This window comes from Melitaea cinxia, chromosome 14, assembly GCF_905220565.1.
Source record: "Melitaea cinxia chromosome 14, ilMelCinx1.1, whole genome shotgun sequence".
Classification (NCBI taxonomy): domain Eukaryota; kingdom Metazoa; phylum Arthropoda; class Insecta; order Lepidoptera; family Nymphalidae; genus Melitaea; species Melitaea cinxia.
The window spans coordinates 6725584-6744362 of record NC_059407.1 but is presented as its reverse complement, the minus strand read 5'-3'; positions in this window follow the sequence as shown (position 1 = coordinate 6744362).

The following is an 18779-nucleotide window of genomic DNA, read 5'->3' as shown; positions in this document are numbered from 1 at the left end:
TTATCGGCCTGGGAAATGCGCTGCAGACACTTCACAGATAAGGGCCATCGTGACGGCTCGTTGAGATGTTTCGAAGATAGGCAGATAACGCTTTTTAGTGCATATTTTGTTTTTGAGAGTAGGTACTTAGATTAAAAATACTTTTTAAATAGTTTAAGGTAAGGTTTTATTATAGAATTATTTACAAACTCATTTAATAATATTTATGTAAAAATATTAAGATCTTATCAACATGTACTACAAGCCTCATTGTAAATTAAACACTTATATAACTACCGAATCTATTGTATCTTTGTCAAGTAGATCATCTTTAGTTGATAAAACTTGCAGTTTCCACGCCTAAACATAAATGCAGCATAAATAGGTTATTTAAATTGTTTGCCTGATAATACCTTCAAGTCACCGACCTGAGGACGTCGGCATTTCGCCTAGATACATAGTACCTATTACACGCATCCACAATAGCGTTCGCAGATTCAACAGATCCCGAACAAACCTTCGGAGCTAGCAAGCATAATGCTACACGAGTTTACATAACAGGATGAGGTCGGATCTGAGGTCGATCGTACAATATAACCGACTGAATGAATTCCGAATTTCAATTCGTGATGTAAGCATGTAACCGAAAACCGTTGGCGCGTGTGACCCGTTAACATTTGAAAAAAAAAAACAAGCATTCTATAATCGTTGTTGCGTTTTCCAAATTCAAACGCGAGATCATAAATTTTTGTTCCACAACGGCCGCGATCGGTACACAAATGTCAACAAACATGGCTGTCGAACGAATCGATTACCGAATTTTCAACGCCGCGTTCTGACGGTTATTATTTACTAAGTTATTTTTTTTTGCATAGTGTTTTGTAAATATAATATAGTATTACACGCATAAATGAATAAGTAATATAAAGTAGATTGCCAACAAATTTTAACAATATGTTATTTTACTGAGCGCCTGTTATTTGAAGATGTCATTGAAGTCAATTGTCGAAGTAGGTATAAGAAAATTTCAAGGAGATAGAATAATTCTAACGGTTCTTGCGACGAAACGTCTAATTTATTATTTATATTGTTTGACCAACGGCTGCATATTCAAGTAAATACAGTGTCCACTCACCTGTTCCATTTTCTCGTTTAGCACCATTTATCTGGGTCCGGTGACATCAATAATTTTTTCGTTTTCGTACGTGCTTATATGGGTATGATAATTTGTTTCCGGTGTGTGCGGCGCGTGCGCATGCCTCGACAAACTATTACACACATTACATTCATGGCGTTAGCACGATTTGCATTTGAAATATTTCGTATGGCTCGCGCCTAGGACTCACAATGGCGGAGAGGCGTCTCGACAGTTAATGCCCTGTGCCATATCAAATTTCGTGGTTTATTTTTCAGACTCGTGCCTCGGGTAGAAGGTTTCTTTTGTAAGAATGTGTGATAATGGGGCGCATATCGTGACACACGTGTCCGTAGAATAGAGCCTTACGGTGTGTAAGGAATCGTTCGCTGAGGCATTGTGACTGATGATTATGTACTCCACTTAACTGGTTCCAAATAATAAATTTCTTTATCCGTCCATAACTAAAGTACCTAAGTACTACTTACATTATTATATTTCATTTGAAAACTTGCATTTAATAATATTTTTTGTTAATTATTCTCTTGGCTAGTGAAAAACATTAAATTAAAATGCATATTTTCATTCTTAACGAATCTCACACGTAAATAGGGAAATAGTTTGATTACATCTCTCATCATCAATTATATACCTAACACATACGTCAACTCTACTTAGCTAATCAGGACACAAAACTTTAGACTCAAAATATACGATACACATATTTTTTACAATTCCTTATACGTATTGTAACATGAGTAAGTATTAAATAACCCAAATGGTTAAATAAAGAGCAGGTGAAATTCACTAATTAACCGAAATTAATCTGACAGCATTTCTCGTGACGTAAAGGTAGAGATGCTTTTGTTTTATTGAATAATTGCCGCGAGGTGTTTCGGACGAGACGAACTGGTTCCTCCAAGGCCAGCCGTCGAACTTGCCGGCCGATGCCACTATTCTGTGAGATCGATTTCATTTCGTACGCTCGATTGGCGAAAATTACAACGAACGCCTATCGTTATCCACTATAGCGTGACATCCTTATTCTGGAATAGGATGTAAATATAAAAGCTCGATGACTCGATTAACAAAAAAAATAGGAAAAAAAAACAGGAGATCAATCAAAATACTAAAAGTATAAGTGTAAACGATGAGACTAGATCGTAAATTTAAAATTATCCCGATTAATCGTCTAGCTCGGTTTAGGTGGCATTAAATAAATTTATGTATCCGAAACAGCTATACACGTATCTCAAATAATAACTGTTCTGTTATTGAAATCGCCCGCGGCGAATCGGCGTGGCGTGGAGCTTCTCATTTCGCGTTGACACCGTGCTAACTTCGACGCCTCTATGTAATTGCTTGCTTTTTGATCTGATACGCGTTGAAGTTATTTTGTTTTCATGACATATGACGTCACATATCATTAATATTTCGCACGTGCAACGGTAAAGTAGTTTTTGTTTTACACGATTTTATTAATAATACATGTAGAATTAAAATTCAGTATATTTTTTTTATTTTTATAATCAGTGTTGAACGTTTTATAACATTTTATTTTGTGTGTATTTTATTAACTTAAGTACTTTATGAAACCGTTGACCATTTTAATATTAACCAGTAAATAATTCAACGTTATAAATTGTCAAAATTATAAAATGTAATAAAACTAAATAATACTTTTTATGAATAAAAAAAATCTAAGCTTTATTTGCAAAAGTGACATAGTTTCTGTGTAAAAAAAAAACTAATTACATACAATTTTATGTGCAATATAATAAAGCTGTTAAGTTTATTCTCGAGAGTTGTTAAGAGAAGTTGATCTCGAGAGTAGGTAACCTGTTCATTTAAAAAAAATACCATTATATACCTAATATGTTAATTGAAAAAACGTTAATTAAAGTCATAAATTGTCCTAGTATGACTTATGCAAAAGTACACTAGAAGATAAAAAATTGCTATAACTATAAATAGATACATGAAAAACCGAAATGGAAATTTAGTTGTTAATTCAGATACAAAAAAAAGTCAAATGACACGCATATAAATTTGTAAAATCTAATTCTAGATAAGACACATAATCCCTACTATATTGCCGTTATCAATTGATAGATATCGGTTTATTTGTTGTCGCGAGTAATGTAAAGTACTAATTGCATTTTAATCCTATTTAATTGTTATTTTTTTTTACTTTTAACATTTTTTTGTCATAACAAATATTGATATTAATTTAAATTTCGAAAGTTATAAAGATATTAATAGCGATGACGATAATTGTGTACAGTCGAGAACTTGAAACGAAAATATCCCGGAAATTGTAACTTGTTGAATTCCTCCTCCATTCAGGTATAACTAAAATATCTGACTATCCTTGTATCTCTAACACCAAAATATCGATTGCAAATTTCGCACTTACAACAAATTTATTGATACATAATAATTAAAACAATGTTAAGTAACCATTATTGTTGAAATGGTTGTATCGTGCTAAACAAACAAGCACGAAAGCGAAGCAGATTAGCCAAGTGGGCACATTGTCAAGGCACTTCACTGCTGTAATAGCTGGGTTATCTCCCAATAATTATAGATATACGATAACTTCCCAAAACGTTATCTACAATATTTGCTATTAAATAATCGATACCACGCTATGTTCGTATTCGATAAGCGGTCACTGCTTGTAACAATTACTAAAAGTATTGAAAATTAACCGTTACTATCTTATAACCTTTTCCACTGAAAATATTTCTTTAAGTTTACATTTATTTATTTCAAAAGTCTAAAAGTAGGTACTTACATTTTTGTTCTGTCAATATTAACAATACCTAAAAAAATTAAAGCCTTAAAGCGACACTGCACTACATAAAGAAAACTCTTTAAATAAATTAATATCAACGACAATATTTTTCACGACGCATGCTACCACCACGTATTGACAATAATTTATAAATTCTATTAATTTAAGCTGCCGTGAGTGGTAATAATGTCAAAAACGCATCGATGAGAATATATATTGGTATTTTTTCATTCGAACGGCCATCTGTTACAGCTCTATTATAGGCAGCGAGGGGGTAAAAAAATTGAAATTAGCAGCTCAATTTCATTGTTTAAGTTAATAATGTCCTTATAAGCACGTCGAGACGGGTCCGAAGACAGTACGCAATGAAATTTCCGCGGCGCATTGTGTACGTAAACGTAGCTCTCGATTGAACGCGAATAATTTTATTATGCATGCGAAGTGTCAGTTTAATTAAGTTTTGTCGGCAGATGCGGTGCTCTTAAAGGTCTCTTGTAATAGTTCATTGCGAGCATCGTAACTATGATGTACTGTAGTCAGTATTGGCTCTGCCGTGTGTCGAGGTGACGAGAAATCGGCGTAAGCAAATATCAAAACGAATGGTGTCAACTTGATTAAGGTTATTTGCTCTGTAATTAATAAAGTTGACGTCACCGGTATACAGCCGTAATAAAGGCAGATGGCGGGTTATAATATTTTATAACACAATTAATTCATAAAATAAATAACTAATCAGCTTAATTTGCGACACGTATCTCAATATCGTTCGGAATTTTACATTTTTATTGATAATTAATATTGACGGCAATTAATAGTTAAGGCCCATAATTACCTACAGCTAATTTTAAATTACGTTGGATTAGCGTTCGCTTCGGCGTTTTTAGTAGTAGTTACCTTTATCTTAGTTTATGGTTTAATTACACGTTAATATTGGGGCTCGTTATATCGTATCGGTGCGGACTGGAGGTGTAAAATTGAATACGGCTCTATATTTTAAACTAATAAAACTGATCGCTCCGTCGTTCCGCTGCTGAACGAGCGCCTCGCTAAATAATCGCTGGAATTATTGTTAACGCTCCTCGTTAAAATTTTGCGCGAAACAAATTCCAAACAATTGAACTAAGTTTATAGTTACCATCTATTGATCAAATATCATAGCCACAGTCGATTTGCGTCGTTCGTAAAAATGGCACGGTCCTTGAAACTCACTTTTTACGGTACAAAATTTCAAAATAAACGAAAAGAAATGTTGCACATGTCCACCGACCGCCGAGAGCTAATCCCGCCCGACGATTACCCTCGCGGCCGCCATTGTTCAGGGTTGGCGAAGCTATAAAAACTACCTTAAGACAATAGCACCCCGGGGCTGAAACAGCCGCAAAATATATTCGCATGATAATTATTTTTGAAAGTGTACGCCTCAAACGCTCCTTGCTCCGAACAGGTGTGGTTTTAATAGCCATTAAAATGTCCGTATATTTTGAATACCAACATACTAAAGATTTTCGGTACGAGCAATATTTGAACGGATTGCATTAAAAAATTTCGATGTTCTCATTCACTTCGATATTGCTCTCCGAATTTAGTATCGTATACTTGCCAAAATGTATGTTGATTCGACTTTTAACGTTACGATAATGTAGATCTTACAACTTAGCTTAATTTAATTTGTATCGAAGCGTGGAAAAATCGTACTTAACCACTTCAGTATGCGGTTTATATAATTGCAATATGGTTCCATAAAACGAGTTTGATATAACGATTCAAAATATAAACAACCAACATTCGATGTATCATATTTAGTTAATATTGATCAAATGAACGATTTTGATCCTAGACTTCGATAGTTGATGTCACACCTCAAACTTGTTTTTAATTTCGAGAAATATTAGAAATTAATAGTAAGTTTTCTTGTTATATTAATTAAAGCTATCACTTGTCTCATGGCAAAGAATTCTCAACGGGTGTTGGTTAAGTGCGTTTTAATAACGTTTTCGGTCGCAGAGGCTCGTAATTACACTTTATAACATCAACACTGACCCACCACAATTAAGTTAGTTTTTTGAGAATGCGCGACAATCACGTTTTGATTACCGTCTTCTATTGTTGAAACAGCTACGATTTTTCTTCGTAGCAATATATATTTCGAATATTACATTTGAGAATTATAAATATAATATTTGTTAATTTATAGTTATTGTAAAAAATTCAACAAAGTATTACCATTTAATATGTTTAAATATATTATTTGCAAATAAAAAATATTTTCACGAAAATTGAATATACATATATTTTTGTAAATTTAAAATAAAGGTATTATTTTAAATTTACAAAAAGAAGCAGTATTTTATTTTAAACTCTCAAGTCAGTCAGTAATCAACATTAAAATTAATAATTGAAATTAAAACGCGATACCTATATCCACCCTATTACAAAGCACAACAACATGGAATCTCTATTTACTAATGCTCGTTTGTAAGTACAACAATTTAGTTTTCCGTCACATTTAGCCGTTACGTAATTGGTGTTGAAAAAACATAATTTCGTGTCCCACGAAATTGTCCACATGGAGATCGTATCGTGTGAACTGAACTTAATATTAATAGTGTGTGATCGCCTGTGTTGTGAAACAATATTTAATTTTTTATGAATTTTTCCACGGATGCTCGTGAGTGTAAACAAACCAGATCATAGGAGGAATTAAGTGGATTCAGTATGCAGTTATACTTGTAACTTATTATATTGGTTGCAGTAAAACCATTAGATGGATATTAAATAAACTTCAAACTTATTTTCCTAAATATAAGTCACATATTCCAACTATAATAGATCCTTCTAAGTTTCATAATTAATACGATATCCAATCAAAAGATTAATTAGTGCTGTCCCTGCAACACTTAACCGCTATCAATCTAATAATTAATATCTATAAACAAAATCAATTTAAAACTAGTTTTCGATTCTAAAGTGGATCCGAGGCGTCAGTGATTACTCTATGTAGATTTATAGAGATTATAATCTTGCTAATGATGAACATATTCGCATATATCGATTTGTGGTGAAAATAAATTAGCGTAAACTTTTAATTAAACTGCCATTCGACGCGAGAGCGGAGAAGGTAATATTGTTCGCCTCAGCCGAAGTAACGAACACAATAAGGATAAGCATCGAAAATATTTATATATGTATATTCATATTTTATCGATACTTATTAAGGCCGGCTACCACTCGCGTCGCGAGGTGAGAACGATGGCGCCCCCTGCTGGGAGCGTTCAGAGCGAGATAGGAACAAACCGAAAGGAATTCAAAATAAAATTATGGCCCTAAATTATTTTTTTTCCTCGTGTTATGTTTTATTACATTATTGTGTGTATGTGTATAAAAGACACTTGTGTTTCGAAGGCACGAGCGAATCAAAAGTTAAAGTTTAAGCGAGCCACATTAATTACAGTAGCGAAGCGGTCGTGTGAATCTGACGCCGGCAAACAAGTTGGCCACTACGCCATTAGCTCACGAGTTGTTCAAATATCGAGTCACTGTTTGCAGTCGTCGTGTAAATATCGACAACAGAGTTTGCGTTACGCATCACCAGCGTGTGTTTGTCGACGCTCGCGTGGTACACGGGAGCAGGCGTAAAGGGTTGCCCACTCGAAGAAATCATGATGATAAATATCCTCGTTTACCTTGTTACGCTAAGAAAATAATATTGTCGAGTACGAGTTCATTTGAGTGAGTTCTAGCGATGCATTGACTTTCTGCAGGAGCTAATCACACTTCATAGACGAACGTACGAGATATTTATTTTCTTGTGCGTCGTCTTCGTAGGAAAAAGGAATCCTTTTATTTTCCATGCGACTGAGCAATCATTTCAAAGGTTGCATAAATCATAATAAAGTAAATTTCATTTTATAGATTATTTTATTTCGAAACGTAAAAAATACAATTTCACGTCGATTGTATAAATTGATTTCCTTTGATTCGAATCAAATTTAAAGAATTTCATTTGTAAAATAAATAATTCACGAGTCGTTATTATTGTTTCAAAAAGTAAACGAAATGCTTAATGCAGCGATTTAGATAAAAAATTGTATTAAGTATTATGTCACTTGTCTAATAGATTTATTATTTAAATGGGAATCGTGTTTGGCTTTAATGCGTTTAATCAATCATAAGCCACGATTAATTACTTAGATACGTCCATCTCTTCGATTGTTAGCCGAGTGTTTGAGCTGTGGATATAAATAACGAGGTCCATTGTCCAGTTCTCAGTAATCAAAAGTTCAAGGTTTTGTAATAAGATGTTTATTAATTAGTTATGTTGAAATAACCGGCTGTTTAACTCGTACGAAATTACCATTGTGAAGATAACAAAGACGTGACACGAATATTCTGTTACAACATTCGAGTGTTGTCACGAAGTTTTAATTTATTTCGATTATATTAATAACGGATTATATAAATTTTTCGTTCTGTACAAAGGTGTGGCGATCATAACTTACGAGTTACGGCACCGATGCGTGTTTAAACATTTTCTATTTTAACACTTTTATCATTTGAAAAAGTATGTATTTCTAAATTAGCTAAAATTATATGGGTAGGTATTAGCAAACTTAATACAATCAGAAGAAATAAAAGTCGGTTTTAAAAGCTAACACAAAAAAGTTAAACTTCTTAACTCGCACAATTTGATAATCAATTTATTCTTATAGTAAGAGAATGCCTACATATATATTATAAGCGTGATGGATGAAATGAATTTTCTTTTAATTATAATTATAAATCTAATGCAGACAAATCAAACATTAAAAAGTTTTACAGCAACTGTTATCTCGTAAGAAATTAATTAAAAGATGTTTCGATTGAAATCACTAAGAATGTGCCATGTAAGTATGGGGCGCGCAGACATTAGACAAAACGATATTAATCACATCATAGAACATTTTTATACTTAATACTATAAAACAGAAATGTTGTCTTTCAGATTTTTATCTTATTACATAGGAAATGTTAAATACTTATTTAGAATCAAAACGTTTCAATATAAGTTTTTTAACTAAAATAGCGACAATTGATTGTAGATATTAAAGAAACTAATACGTCAAACTAATTTAATAGTAAATCAATGCGATCATATCACACGCTATTAAGACATCTCAACATAGTAACACTGATACAACTTTGTTTGTCTAATGTTTACACAGTCCTAACGGTACGAGACTACCGGCTTTACGCCATGGATTTCTTATTACTTCGTTACAATCTCATTTGTCGAAACTATTCATCCTCCTTCATACTTCTGCTTTGATAGTTATTTTAAATAGTATGTCGGGTTTAACATTTTGAAGGCTAGTGTTTTTTAATTAATTAATTTAAATTAAATTAATTATATTAATATTTATGATCAAAATAATCCCATTAATAGATAGGTCCATTATCACATAGGTATAAAAATAAAACCTATGTGGTAGAGTATTCTATTATAGAATCTGTACTTTTTTGTGTTTCTACTTCTACCACAGTAGGATTTAGATATAGAAACGAATTCGCTACATTCTTTTTTGTTTACAAAATAATATAAATTCTTATACTCTTCGACTAGCCCGTTGGCGCAGTTTGTAGTGACCCTGCTTTCTGCTGCTGGGTAATATGGTGTATATATATATATATATATATATATATATATATATATATATATATATACATATATACCATATTACCATATTACCCATATATATACGTATCATTTATAATATATTTATCGAAAAAATATAGTATAACACAAGCATTAAGTTGCTAACTTTAGAAACAGGCGACCGTGTGTATATTGTTTAGATATTTATTTCTCTCAATTCGGTTTTACGTGTGTTAAAAATTGCTACATAAGTATTACCTATCGAGTAGGTAATCTCACAATAGATTATTTAACTAGTCCTCGCTAAAATGACGTCATCGAAGACATAATTCTTATATGTAAGAACGTGAACGTGTTTTACTACTGTCTGATGTTCCATACTTAAGTCCTTTAAATACCTTTAGGTAAACGTGTTTGTAAATGCTTCACGCGTCGTTCATTCATGTTACACACTAGTTCATTGACAAACTTGTACTCGTAGTTTGTCAAAGTTAGGCAACGTATAATATTGGTAGCAACGTAAAGCAAGGTACCCTAAAGAAGGGACTAGCAACTGTTCATTCATAGACAATATTTTCTTACAAGAATGCAACTTAGTAAATCGCACATAACAAAAACTTACGTTTAACGTGTTACTTAAAATATGCTTTATTTCTATGCGTGTAAAGGGTAGTTTCCAATATGTTTCGGTCAAAGAGCTATGCACATTGGTAGTCCAGTATGAGTCAATGTAGGTCGCTATAGATTAACGGACGACGTTGGTGGCTACGGCTACCGGTTTTACGTCCAAACCGTCGCCGTATTATCAAAACACGAAACTCCCGTGTCAAAACACTTACGATCAAACAAAATAAATGCAAACAAATTAACCTACAACGATTTCATGGTTTGTATAAATGGTAAATTTTATTATTTGACAGTGTTCAATATACATTTTTTATTTGACGTTTCGTGCCAAATTTTTACGCTTTTGAAATACCTTATGTTTATATTTTTTATTACACGTAAAATAAATTGAGTCAATTTAATATCCCTTATACGAAATTCAATAATACTTGAATAGCAACAACTTTAATTTATATAGCATGAATAGGTAAGTACGTGTTTATTAGCTGACGATAAACGTAATTTCTAAATAATTACCTACATATATATACATACCAGTTTGAATGTACTTAAGAGCAATTATTTACACACGTTATGTGAAAACTCCTGCTGTAGTCTGTGACAACATAAAATTACCTCTCAAATTATATACTGTATAATGATATAATAAATTAAAATTTCAATTGTGAGATCTTTTATATCTCATTTGAAATATATTTCTGATCGATAAATTAGCAAATATATCACGTACTGTAAATACACTGAATTGATTACGAAAGACAATGAAATGGTCACTTACGAATGACATAATTGTCCCGGCGAGCTATATAGCATTTCAATCATAATATAAACACATAAATGATTTATTGGACGTAAGATATGTATCGTACCTTATTCAATCTATTTTTTTAAAAAAAAATTTTATCGGTACGTTCGAACGAAATTACAAATAACCTGCTATTTATTATGTAGATGCGGATTTAAAATCCGGTAGCTATGGTACCGCGGCGACCATCAATTCAAACATTTAAATTCGTCCGACGGAAATATCACGCAGAGATAAATTATTTACGATCTTAAAAACACTTAGAAATATCAAAATCCATTTCCATTCATAAGTCCGAACGAACACGGACTCTTTATAACCCGCGAGCGTTGCTCATAAAACCAGTTTAGATTTTGATAATTTTATTAACGATCGAACGCACGGTGCGGGCACGCCAGCCGTGGACCCCTGAAGTCTCATATATTACGGCATTAACACAAATTATACGAGTTTAGAGCCACAACATAGAACGCGTGGGTGTCTTAATGTTAAAAAGTGTCGTCTGTAATTATTACGATCCGGGGAACTTTAACGTCTTCGAAATATCACCTTCTTTATTACAATAGGATCTCCACTAAACTGGATATATTGGATCTATTATTGTATCACAACACATTTGTTTAATGTTGATAATATAAGGCCTCGGAATTCGATCTGAAGCATTTTATTATTCGTTCTAGTTTGAGAATAAATAACGCGACGATACGCACCGAAGCTTTAGGTACTGTGCTCCGTAATTATTGTTGTCCATTCACTTTACATCATTACGTGGTCTCCTACATCTTCTTTATGCGTACCCATATTTGTAACACTGTCGTTGGAGCTCTGTGTAGCGTAAATAATTTCTTCAACCGTCCCCACATTCATTAAATGCACATTGTCTCGAAGAGATTTTAATAGCGCTACCTTCGAAATAACGACCCACGTTATTACGTAAATTAATTCTATTTTGATGTCATGCATCGACCAGTGAACAAAGTCTGACTAATTATAAATACGACTTTCCGACCTTGGTAATGATGTGCTAAAACGTACATCACAATTAGGTAAACACAATACGTACCTAGCACTATTAGTATCCACTTACATAACGACAGTATCAACAAATAATCCGCTAATCATCACTCGCTTTGATCGTTGCAACAGTTAATTCTTCAAATTCCTACCACAAACACACGGGATACTGAGGCTGTTTGTTGCCACACAGCGAATCAATTGAACAAACTGCTTTCGGGCACTAATAGGAAGAAAACGATCCAATCGTTGCGTCAGAAGGCAGATTAATTAAACTTCTTACGACCAACTATACGTTATTCCATTTAAGTCTCGGCGGAGTAAAGTACTTTAATTAGTAGTTTTCCATTTATCGGACACCTGGTAAAAGCTATTTGACTTATTAGCTGACTGACGTCTATCGTCACACTCTCGACGTGCGAAAAGAGACCCTACGTTGTAGCAATAGTGTACAAAAGAGCTTGTTTCCTTGTTCGTTTTTATTATTAAGACAAGTACAGTTTTCAGAACGATCCCATTGGTTGGCGTCATGTTAACGCGACAATCACGAGTTAAGCATACTTATAGTCATAATTTGATAGTTTTACGTGATTGTCAATTGTGGGTTAAATAATATTTGTACGCGAACATCGAGTTTGTGTGTCATCCCGTTCCGTCCACTGAATTCTTTGAATATTTTGTTCTCTCAACAATCGAAATGGATCATCAGTCATTCGTGACGTGGTACTGCGTTTGAATATATTGTCTATTAGTTCCATGTGAATCTGTTATTAAATTATTTATTATTATATATTTTTTTTCTTATTAAATTGATTTCTAAATATCGAAAGAGGTTAACATCATTTTGATCTTAACTTTTTATTTTATTATGGGCTTCTTTTATGTGAACGGCGGTTACATTAACTGGGCAGTCTAGTCAGTTTCGGTGTCACTCTAATGTTGATAATTACATTTTCGAGAATAGACACGTTTTCTCTTAATAAGTGTTACACGAAACATTGACTTTTTCGTCGCGTCAACAACAATTAGCATTAGAATGTGTTAATATAAAGAATTTCTATTATCGGTTCATTTCAAACCAAATGATGTGATGCTTGTTGTCCCCGTTTAAAGAAAAACTGGAGAGAACTATTTTGTGACGAAACAGTGAAATATTTTAAAACGCTGAACATGAAAACCGCTAAACTAATCCACTGTGTAGCTTAAAGATAAGATGTAGAAATCGTCTTGTTTAGTATTGACGAATATCACGTATTGGCTAGAAAGTTAAAAATAAACAAACCCTCCGTCACGAAGCTAGAGTGGCCAATCTGTAAGCGCACCCATTGAAATGTTAAAGTACGCGGTAACGGTAAAATTAATTACGCGTTACTCAAATCGACACGTTCACGAATTTATAAGGCGTATAAAAGTGCGTAAAGAATAAGTCGTGAAGATTTCTATAATTTTTGAATGTAGAAAGAGTAGAAAATGATTGACCAAGGGTATTTTTTCCATGGGCCTTAACTTCCATAATGATAGTAGATTTATTTAAGATGAAACCTTTATACATTTTTATCTCTGCTTTAAAACCCGGATTTTATCGACGTTTTTTTATCAATTCAGTGTTTTATTTAGCTTTTACAAAAATCGTGTTACATTTGAGAATGAATGCCCCATGCGACTTTCAGAGTATTAAACCTTAGTCGTTTGCATTGTAAAGAGATCGTAAGGACCCATAAATATTGCTTTATCTTACGTCCGGAACACCAAAAATGTGGGACGATTTCATTTCGGCATTACGAAGTACAACGTGACTCCGTAGGGCTGCCAACCTTGCATAGGTATCAGTTATGGCGACAAAAACCGATCTCATTGTAGTTTTACCGGTATCAACAAATCGTGAAAGGTAATTTTATACTGCATTTTTCGTTTTACACGGCTTCACAAGCAGTCACTCGCTCTAGTATATTTTTCACGTCAACAACGCTATTGCTACTAGCTTTTTTATTTGTAGACTAGCTGACTGACAGACGTTATATTCTCTTTGACGATATTTGCAGCACGCATTCTGTCAATTCTGTCAAACATAAACGCTAAGCTTAAATTAGAAATAATTTTATATGGTGGTTAAGTTATTCTTAAATTTAATAATTTTCCGCGCAGTTTTCTTATTTTTTTCTTTCATAAGAACCTTCTCCTGACAGTAACAAACACAACAAATAAAAAAAATTGGTGAAATCGGTCCAGTCGTTCACGCGTGATGGCATGACCAAGGGAAATAGGGTGAATCCTTATATATATACATAGATTTTTGTACTAATTTATGTTTGATACACAAATACCTATTTTGATTTTCGTAGTAAAGTTATAAATTTTAAAAGAGATGATAGTTCTTTTTCATTTATATATTTCAATGTTCAGTGAAGAATACAGCAGATGTTATATTCAATAATCGTATTATGAAATATCCCAATTAGTTCCAAATGCAGTAAAAGCACACACATGTGACATTATCACTATTTTGTCTTATTGTTGAGCGAAAATATGAACCCACACAATTTGGGGAATTTGTTATAATCCGCGCCGCGGCTATTGTTATGCATCGAGTATTAACGGGGATGATAAAACTGAGGGGTGCGAATTTAATCGAAACGAACAGAATATTACTATTTACGTTACTTTGGAAACCGATCGATCTTAAATGTACACTAACTTTCAATAGGTCTTAAGATTCGTAAAATTGCTCGCATCGGTGTAGTCATTAAAAGATGCTTTGAATAAATTAAGACGCTTTATGGTACAGGTGGATGACGCTTTAGGCAAAGAGTGGGATGGGAGTCCCTCAGACCGCGACGCGTTTCGAAGAGCGGGCGAGTTATTAATAATCCGCATTCACGAGCAGCACGAGCGCGGCGACCGGCTCGCGACGACATTCCATCGCATTGTCCCGCCCCGCTCCGCCCGCGACACTTTTGTCTATTCACACCGATAAATCACGGTCCATTTCAATGTAGGCATTATTTACCTCTAACGACGATCTCGTCGCGCTACATCGATTAATTAGTGTAACACTATAGATAAGATAGTGGGGAAAGCGATCGTTTTCAATTTCCTCTCGAGGGGCACTCGGCGTAAAGTACGCGTTAAGTGCGGACAATCGGAGATAAAACGTGCGAGACAAGACTTGTCCTTAATCCGGTGATCGAAGATTGCGAGAAAACGTTTTGTCGTGGGGTGGCACGGTCCAGTCGGTCGCATTGTTTGCGAGCTGGCTTCTAATTTGATTGCTGCAGAAGAACGCGTTAACGTCACCAAACTCGATACACGTATCGAAATCCAATGAAGCCTATGAGACCACATAACAGAATATTTTACGATGAAATCTATTTTTATAGTAGGACGTTTGTTGTGATATATCAAATAACATGTCAGTAGTTTCATAGTTCTAAACTACATAAAGAGAAACAAGAAATTATTTATAATTTTTAGCCAATTTTCACTAATTCATACAAAATAGTAACCTTATTAAATAGCCCGATAGGTCGTCGCCACACGCGATGTGAACTTCCCAGACGCAGTGTCGTACTCGGTACAACGCGAGAGCTTAAATTGATTGTAATTTGAATGTGTTTTGAACAACTGTGATTGGAGTCAGAAACGTCTTCTGACTTTCATTATACGTTTACATGGTCATTCCTCTTTGACCCCGCAATGAACGAGAATACGTAGTCACGTGACTTACTTCGCAAACAATATTATTATAAGCCTTATAAGGTATATAAGCAAGAAAAGCCCGAGGCGAGTTACTTATCTATACCATCGGCCTGATTAATATGCTTATTAAATTATGTCGATGGCAAAAACCGAGTCCCGCCAACCTTAGCTTTAGGGAGTAATTAACAAAATGAACCTTATCCTGAGATTTAATCACCGCCTTTAATTATAACTTTAGGACACGAACTTGTACATAATTAAGCCTGTAAAGTTTAATGTGACACTAATGCTTTTAATATAGAGTCATTTATTGAATCATAACTACCTATATCTAAATTGGTAACACAGTTTTTATTTATCTGTAGCTACTAATAGTATAGACAGATAATACAATGAACTTTATAAAATAGATACAAGACCATTTAAACTACATATACTAAAATTTTGTGTAAAACAAAGTCCATTGAAGTCAAATACTATTGTTAGAAATGAACAGTGATCGGAATTAGGGTCAAATCTTATTGATTAACGAACAAATAATTGTGATCCTGGGAACGGTCGCTACTGTATTAACAAACTTTGCATATCAATACCCGTTTTAATATCGCCACGCATCATTACATTTAATTACATTTCCTGAATGTCAGTACGTACATCATATAAGTATTAGTAACTATAGTTTAGTTTGTACATATTAGTCAATATTAATCATGCTATACTCGACTCATTAAATATTTATAATGATCTCCACGTTAGTTACATGTCAATTAATTTAGCTGGAAAATAATTGACATAAAAACGTAATCAAATAACGGGTCTAGGTTTACCATATACGATTTGCACTTTGAATATTGACATGCATTTACCAAAAGCAGTCGCTAGAAGTTTTTTTGCCGCAATTCGATCGAACATAATTCGCATTTCATTGTAATTTTCACTACTACATAATTCAATAGTTGCAAATTTTACAATGCCAATGATTAGTGCAACAACATCAAACTCATAAATGTGTCTTGATTATGCTAAATAACAACAAAATTATCTTGGCCCAGTTTTAGTATCCATAATTTTTAATAACCCGCAATCTGACCATAACGCTCTAAGTATATCGGGAACAGTACCTAATACGGCCTGTCATCCTTATTATATTAATTGTCATTACATAAACTTCGTAGAAAATCGTCACATTTTTGCAATATGATTAACGTAATCCCTTATGTATAAATCTAAATCCGTGTTTCAGCTGTGCACTTTGTACCCTGTATAAAATTACCACCAACCGACATTGGAATCTGTTCAAAAGTGTTAAATCGGTTAATATAATGATGATGGATGCCGTCCCGGCCAAACAGCCCACAGCGGGGGTGTTTTTACCCCACTATACAAATAAAATATTTTTATTATTAACTTGTCTTCTGTCCTTCTTCCACCCACAAAAGAGCCTAATCAAGTCCTCCCTATCGTACAATTTAATCGAAATCATATTTCTGTTTTGTCATTATAGTATCAAGTTTAGAGAGTTCCTCTCCTTTGTCCCGGCTCGCTAGTTTCTTGTTACCGATGCAGCTTTAGTTTTTATCTTGTTTTCCGATAAATAAAACTTGTTCACACTCCTTAGAAATATGAATCTTTCGGATAATCGACTAACGTTTGATTATCGCGTAAAAAACTGCACGGAGACATTGCCATCTGTTGCCTAGTAGCCGAACAAACATTTTTTTTTTTTTATTTAATTTTACCTATGAATGACACGCTACTAAAAAGGTGCAACCGTGACGGGATCGAGCGACGTTGTTTAAAATCTAAGACAGTCGCTTGTGATTTCCTTTCATCATCACGGCTATACCTGTGGGGGTTCACAAAAAACGCGGCAGGTAGCCCATTTGTTTGTTATTAATTCTCGCGTCGAATCTCGTTTTTTCCTCGGTCGCCTGCTTTAATTCTGTAAGAATATTAATTATAATTATAAACGGGGCTCGTCGCGTTCGTTATAAGGTGCTGGAACCTTAAGTTTTGCTCCTAAATTTAAATCTGATCATTTATCATGCGACACTGTCGGTTATCTGTTTCTTTTTTATTTTGTTATTTATAATTTTATACTCGGGAGTGGGTGCCTGATGAATTACAACCTAAGGCTATGTTTACAATGATATTAAATTAACAACTTTTTTTCAATTTATAATTGAGGAAGAGGTTTTATCAATTTACTGTGCCGATCTCTTATGATTGTTACATTCTGCTGCCATAATTAATTCTTATACATTTTTTGCCTATTCTTAATTGGAAGATATACTATTATGGGACAAAATGAACAAGATGTTACGGTATGTACGCAAGCGCTGTCGACAAGTCACCAAGTGAATTATCAGAATACGCCCGCGCACGCTTTCTGAACACGGTAAAGAGTAAAACTAATACTTAGTAACCAAATAGTAGACTAGTATGTTCTGTGGGCCATTATATGTTACATTATTACGCTACTACTTATGTATATAAAGGGTTTACAATGTACCGTCAATGGACTTAAACCTTTAAGCAAAGGTTATGCTAACTTGAGCTGTGCGAACTCGTGAGCCTATGATAGCTCAATGCATTTTACTATATGTATGTATGTAATTGAACACTTTTCGTATGAAGTTTATGTTAATAATTTTATATATATAAAGCAGAATCTTATGCACTTACAGAATGATACTCTTTGATTTTTAATTTCGAACTGTAAACAAATCTTAAGACCATTATTGATCACAATTTAGTTTAAAATAATTAAATTTTTCGACATAAGACTATTTTTTGTACTTATTTTGCAAGTTCTGCCACAGCATATGTGCGAGTTTTCTATGTATTGTACCTTTAACAGTCTATAGGTAAGCGTCACACTGCTAGGAAAAGGTTTTTATTGTCTATATTGAGATAGATCACACAGTCTTACGTATTGCTCCAATGTGAGTCTAAAAACATACGAGTCTAAGAATTACATCCTAAAAATGCAAGTTTTCCATGAATCCGAGATGTAATTATTGACAAATGCTCAAATCTACAACTCAAAACTTAATTGTTCCATTCAATATTTTAACATGCAAAAGTATAATAT